Genomic DNA, 7,663 nt, shown 5'->3' with positions numbered 1-7,663 from the left:
AGCATGTAAAAGACAATAAACGAACATTTACTCAGCAAATAACCACATTATTGATTGGTTAATAGTTGCTTAATTGACCACCAATGCTTAATTTAAGACTATTTATTAATGAATGGTAAATTGATAATACACCACCGAGAAAATAATTTGAGGGGAATTTTAAAGTGGAATTCAAGACTCATTCTAAAAGTACCAAATGATATAATAAAAATATGACTCAATTTCCTCCCCTGTAGAGTAAAGCAGAGCAGGGTGGCGAGTTTTGCAACCTCGGGGACTTTTCTGCCTACCTCAGCTGTGCAGAGGGGTCCCAGGGACAGAGCCTGGAAGGCCACGCTGAGCAACAGGATGCATGGGTATGCGTCCATTACCCTCCCCGCCCGCTCACATTTTGACACTGACATTTTACCAGAAGCAGAACGGCTACTTCCTCATTTGTCAGTCTCTGTAGTGGTCCCAAAGAAGATGTGGACTTCTTCTTTTTCAGAAGACCATTTCTACCTGTCATAAGTGCACAGTTCTGCATTTCAGGCACTGTCCAAATGCGCCATCAAGTGAAGACTGCCCCGCGCCTGGTCAGAGCTGGACAGTCAGAAGATTCGCGGGTCCTGCCCAGGTCACCACCTCTTCCCACACTTGGGTGGTTTGTGTGCATCCCCAGAGCTCCCTAGCTCATGGAATCCCATCCAGATTAATGAATTTTAAAACAAGTGCATGAACAGAGACCTCGGGTGCCTTTCCTCACAGCCGTTGGTCATGGCTGGTGTAGTGAGGGGCAATGATCCAGGGCTGAGGAGAAGGGGGAGGCTCTGCAGAGAAAGAAACCATGATGCATACAGAAGAACTTTGTCCAAGGGCACCTCATGCTTAGATTCAGGGTGTGCATTTTGCAGTGGAATACCACGCCAGCGACATTGTCCTTATTTTTCCTTATGGGTGATTTTGCTTTCGTAACTTGGTTAATTTGGCATCCCTCAGGTTTCTCCACAGTGCAGTTTCTATTTGCCCTTTGTAACTAATACTTGATTTGTGGGGAAATACTTTGAGAGTGTGTACATATCGTGTTCCCCCTTAAAATTCCACTTAGCTGATTCTATCAGCCACTGACCATTACGCTGAAGCAAACGCCTTCTCTTCCCCCACTAGATTCATTTCTATATAAATAATACGGTTGATGGTATCTCACTGCTTTTAAATGCTTATCCTTCTTGTATCTCTTTGTGCCATAGTAAGCCGAGGCACCTAGGCCTTCTGGTTTCCCTATGTCTTCATATTGTTATCTAAAGTTCTCCCAGCAGTATTTTTTCTTCTCTTTACTCTATCCTTCTTTTCATTTAAAAACCCACCCTAAAATTCACTATATATAAAGATAACTTTCTTGCAAAGAATGAGACTGGACCACTGTCTTAACACCATGCACAAAAAGACTCCCAAAATGGATTAAAGACCTTGATGTAAGACCTGAAACCATAAAAATCCTAGAAGAGAACACAGGCAGTAATTACTCTGAAATTGGCCATAGCAACATTTTTCTAGATGTGTCTCCTCTGGCAAGAGAAACAAAAGCACAAAATTAAACCATTGGGACTACATCAAAATAAAAACTCAGCAAAGGAAGCCATCAAAAAATAAAAAGGCAACCTATGGAATGGAAGAAGATATTTGCAAATGTCATATCTGATAAAGGGGTTAATACCCAAAATATATAAAAGAACTTATACAACTCAACACCAAAAAAACACAAATAATCCAATTAAAATGGGTGGAAGGCCTGAAAGAGATATTTTTCAAAGAAGAAATCCAGATAACCAACAGATACATGAATAGATGCTCAACATCACTCATCATTAGGGAAATGCAAATCAAAACCACAATGAGATATCACTTTACACCTTCCAGGATGGCTAGGATCAAAAAGAGAAGAAACAAGTGTTTTTGAGGATGTGGAGAAAAAAGAACCCTGATGCACTGTTGGTGGGAATGCAAGCTGGTGCAGCCACTGTGGAAAACAGTATGGAGGTTCCTCAAAAAGTTAAAATAGAAATACCATATGATCCAATAATTCCACTACTGGATATTTATCCAAAGAAAACAAAAACACTAATTTGAAGAGACATATTCATCCCTGGGTGTTCAGTTGGGTAAGTGGCTGACTTTATTTGGGCTCAGGTCATGATCTTGGGGTTGTGAGATCAAGCCTTGAGTTGGGTTCCGAGCTCGTGGGGTGTCTGCATGAGATTCTCTCTCCCTCTCCTTCTGCCCCCTCCCCCCGCTTGCTTGCTCTCTCTCTTTCTCTAAAAGAAATAAAATAAATATTTTTAGAAAGGCATATTCACCCCTATGTTTACTGCAGCATTATTTACAATAGCCAAGATATGGAAGCAACCCAAGTGTGGCTAAGGAAGTTATGATGTACACATACATATACAAATAATGGAATAGTACTCAGCCTTAAAAAAAGGATGAGATCCTGCCATTTGTGACAACATGGATAGACCTAATGGGTATTACACTGAGTAAAATAAGCCAGATGGAGAAAGACAAATATCATATGATTTCACTTATATGCAAAATTAAAAAACAAAACAAATGAATAAACAAACAGACAAAAAGCAGAATCAGATCTATGAATACGGAGAACAAACTGGTGGTTACCAGAGGAGAGACGATTGGGGGGGGATGTGCAAAAGGAGTTGAAAGTGAGCTGGAAATACAGGCTTCCAGCTATGAAAGGAATAAGTCATGAGAATAAAAGGCACAGCCCAGGGAATATGGTCAATGATACTGTGATAGCTTCCTGTGGTGATGGGTGGTAGCTACACTTGTGGTGAGCACAGCTTAATGTGAAGAGAAGTTAAATCACTATGTTGTGCACCTGACACCGATGTAACATTATGTGTCAACTATACTCCACTTAAAAGTAGAAAATAACTTTCTCTTGTCCTGTGCAGTGGTAAATGGCTCCATGTTGAGATGAACTTGAGTTTATTTAACCCAATTTCCCAATACTTCACAAGTACAAACAATACATCAATCAGTAGCCTTGGGATATATCTTTTCATATTTTTGGTAGGCATTTCCTAGGGCAAAAGCGTAATTTGCATATGTTGTTTGGTAAATAATGACAATTTCCCCTAAATGTGAACTGTCCAGTTTGTTTGTTTTTTTACACAAAAAAGCAATCCCTTCATTTTAAGGAAATTGATATTTCCCAAAGGTATAGGACTTTGAGGGTCTGGGTGGCTATGTATTTTGATAAATACTAGGGATGAGACTGGAAATTTTCATTTACTATCTAAAACACAGTACCTTTGACACATACCAGCTTTCCATGTGTCCATGTTTCAATCTTGCATTCCTACCAACAATGAAAGCATTTCTGTTTATTCTCAGATTTGTAAAAGCAAGTTAGCAAGTTTCCAATTTTTGCCAAATAGAAAAAAATAACATTTCAATTTAGTTTAAATTTGCATTTCTTTTTATAGAAGTAAATCTGATTTTGTATCCTGCCACATTACCGAATTGTTGTATGAGTTCTAGTAATTTGGGGGTGGAGTCTTTTGGGTTTTCCACATAGAGTATCATGTCATCTGCGAAGAGAGAGAGCTTGACTTCTTCACCAGTTTGAATAAATTATATTTCTTTTTGTTGTCTGATTGCTGTTGCTAGGACTTCTAGTACTATGTTGAACAATAATGGCGAGAGTGGGCATCCTTGACGTATTCCTGATCTTAAGGGGAAAAGCTGTCAGCTTTTCCCCATTGAGAATGATATTCGCTGTGGGTTTTTCACAGATGATTTTAGGAAATTGAGGAATGTTCCCTCTATCCCTATACTCTGAAGAGTTTTAATCAGGAAAGAATGCTGTATTTTGTCAGATGCTTTTTCTGTATCAAACGAGAGGACCATATGGTTCTTCTCTCTCCTCTTATTAATGTGTTCTATCACATTGATTGATTTGCAAATGTTGAACCTTGAATCCCAGGGATAAATCCCACTTGGTTGTGGTGGATGATCCTTTTAATGTACAGTTGGATCCTATTAGCTAGGATTTTGTTGACGATTTTGGAATCCATATTCATCAGGGATATTGGTCTGAAATTCTCCATTTTGATGGGATCTTTGCCTGGTTTGGGGATCAAGGTAATGCTGGCCTCAGAGAATGAGTCTGGAAGCTTTCCTTCTGTTTCTACTTTTTGAAACAGCTTCAGGAGAATAGGTATCATTTCTTCTTTGAATGTTTGGTAGAATTTCCCAGGACACTACAGACAAAGGGCTGATATGCAAGATCTATAAAGAACTTCTCAAACTCAACACCCCCCAAAAAAATAAGTCAAAAAATGGGCAGAAGACATGAACAGACAGTTCTCAAAAGACATACAAATGGCTAACAGACACATGAAAAAATGTTCATCATCATTAGCCATCAGGGAAATTCAAATCAAAACTACAATGAGATACCACCTTACACCAGTTAGAATGGCAAAAAATTGACAAGGCAAGAAACAACAAATGTTTGCGAGGATGTGAAGAAAGGGGAACCCTCTTACACTGTTGGTGGGAATGCAAGTTGGTACAGCCACTTTGGAAAACAGTGTGGAGGTGCCTCAAAAATTTAAAAATAGAGCTACCCTATGACTCAGCAATTGCACTCCTGGGTATTTACTCCAAAGACACAGATGTAGTGAAAAGAAAGGCCACATGCACCCCAATGTTCATAGCAGCAATGTCTGCAATAGCCAAACTGTGGAAAGAGCCGAGATGCCCCTCAACAGATGAATGGATAAAGATGTGGTCCATGTATACAATGGAATATTACTCAGCCGTCGGAAAGGATGAATACCCAACTTTTGCATCAACTTGGGTGGGACTGGAGGAGATTATGCTAAGCGAAATAAGTCAAGCAAAGAAAGTCAATTATCATATGGTTTCACTTATTTGTGGAACATAAGGAGTAGCAAGGAGGACATTAGGAGAAGGAAGGGAAAAATGAAGGGTGGGAAATCGGAGGGAGAGATGAACCATGAGAGACTATGGACTCTGAGAAACAAACAGGGTTTTGGTGGGGGGAGGGATTGGTTAGCCTGGTGATGGGTATTAAGGAGGGCATGTACTGCATGGAACACTGGGTGTTACACAAAAACTATGGATTGTGGGTCACCACATCAAAAACAAATGATGTATTGTATGGTGACTAACATAACATAATAAAATTGAAAAATAAAGTAAGAAAAGAATGCAAGCCTTTAAAAAATAAAATAAAAATAAATATTCTGTAATAGTTAACATACAGTGTTATATTAGTTTTTGGGTGTACAATATAATGATTCAATACTTCCATACATCACCTGTGCTCATCACAAGTGCCATTTTAATCTTTTTAAAAATTTCCTACTTGTATAGTTTGCAATTTGTCTATTTTTCTTCAATAATTGACATTCATATATATAATGTCCACATATATGTATATGCATATACATAGGAATACATAATCTTTGATATACATTATAAATATTTTCTCTTAGTCTCCATCTGTGTTTTGTTCTCTTATTTTTTGTGCCATGCAAAGATGTGTTTTATTTTTATGTAGCCCAATTTCCATTATTTCTTGGCACTGCATCTGGATTTTGAACTCTATTTTTTTTTTTAAGATTGTATTTATTTGAGAGAATGAGAGAGAGAGCACAAGCAGGGGGAGCAGGAGAGGGAGAAGCTGGCTCCCCGTCGAGCAGGGAGTCCGATGCAGAACTCGATCCCAGAACCCTGGAATCATGACCTGAGCTGAAGGCATACACTTCACTGACTGAGCCACCTAGCACGGTTCTATTTTATTTTTTAAGAAAAACATTTATTTTTTATTTTTCCCAGCTTTATTGAGGTATAATTAGCATATAACTGAATAACATCTTGAAAGTCACATCTACTTCACATATCTCTGAGAGTCATTGCTTTACCTATTTTACATTTAGTTCTCTGATTTTTGGAAATTTAATCTGTACCATATGACCTATGGGTCTAGTTACATCCCTTTCTCCCTGAGTCCACCTTTGTGCAGGTGTTTTGATATATCATCTTATTAGCATTTATCACATCCTGAATTTCCACATGCACTGGAGTCTACGTCTGAACTTTATATCACATTGCTTTTTCTATCTATTATTGTGTCCACAGCAACTTGATTTAATCACGTGGTCGCTTTTGGTTGAGTCAGCCCAGTCCTATCTCCAAAGCTGTACTTCTTTGGTTTTTTTCCTAGCTCTTCTTCCTCTTTCATTTTCCCATGTGGACTTTTGCTCGAGAAAGAAAGCTCCTTGGTAATATTTTGAGGACTCAAAATATTATTTAGTTGAGTATATTTGATATATTTTTTTTTACCTATGAGTGACTTTTATCATGGAGTCCCTAGGGCTTTCCAGGTTGTTTCCCTTCTTGCCATATGCACTCTCACTCATGATACAGCCCTTCCTCGCCCACATCCCTGTTTGCCCAATTCCCTAAGGACCACGTGCTCAAATTCTCTCTGCTACTCAAAGTCTTCAAAGAACTGTCTCATCCTGCATTTCCAGCTCTGTTTTCCACTCGATATCCCTACCAGAGTAGAACAACCACAAACCACGATAGGGTGAGATCTTCCATTGTCAAAATAAGGAAAAACAAAAAAAAAAAAATGGCTATGGTCCATTCTAAGTCTTATAATATATCCTCCTTGTTTTTCCTTGGCAACTGGCCTAGTTTCCTAGCACAGAACACAATGGAAAATTTGTGGAAATGCAAGCACTGTAAATATATGTCTAATCTGGAGAGTCAATGATGTTACAAAAAAAGAAGCCAAAAGTACAAAATGATAAGAAAAACAATAGGAATAAATGGTTTCTTCTAGGCCAGAATTTCCAGAAGTAGTTTCTTTTTCTTTTCCTTTCTTTTCTTTTTTTCCTTTGTAATCTCTATGGGGGCTCAAACTCATGACCCTGAGATAGAGTCACATGCTCCTCCAGCTGAGCGAACCAGGCTCCCCTCCAGAAGTTTCTTTAAGAGCTGATGAAACCCAGTGATATGCCGAGGCAGGAGATTCTTTCTTTACCTTGGCCTTCCAGAAAATTCTTAGATGTTTCTTCCTATAGCATAATCAGCCCCCTCCACTTCAGGTTGCTCCTATCTGAGCTCTCAGCTACCCCTGAGCACATGCCAAAGGTGCAGGCAAGCATCTAGGTCCAGATGATCATCAGTTCCAATGGGTATGGCCTGGAATGATCTGGTACTGTGGTCTGTTCTAGGCCACCGTTCAGCTCTGTTCTCCCTAAAAAGGATGAGAGGAGCTTCCGATTTCAGAAGTGAAACAAAATGGAGGGGCAAGAGGAAGCAGGCCTCAAAGCAAAAGTGCCTTGTGGTCCAGAAGGCAAAGAAGCAGAGGTTTGATAAAAGCCAAACCTGAAGGTTATCCCCAGGCTAACCTGTGTGTTTGCTGTGGAAATTGAGGGCTTTATTTCCTACATTTGTAGGAGCAAATTCCAGCTTCTTCAGTCAAGTGACTGGGTCTTTGAAGGCACTCAAAGCAAAGGGGACAACTGACCAGTGAGCTCTGTGCTGCCTGAGGTGACTGTTTATGACCCCCCAAAAGTGGAAATACCCTGAGTACCCACCTTTCAGTGAAGTTATGGCCAAT

The sequence above is a fragment of the Callorhinus ursinus genome, unplaced genomic scaffold, assembly GCF_003265705.2.
Source record: "Callorhinus ursinus isolate GAN/ISIS: 27379988/994484 unplaced genomic scaffold, GSC_fseal_2.0 scaffold106, whole genome shotgun sequence".
In the NCBI taxonomy this organism is placed as follows: domain Eukaryota; kingdom Metazoa; phylum Chordata; class Mammalia; order Carnivora; family Otariidae; genus Callorhinus; species Callorhinus ursinus.
The sequence above is the reverse complement of the archived record's forward strand: the minus strand, read 5'-3'. Positions refer to the sequence as shown.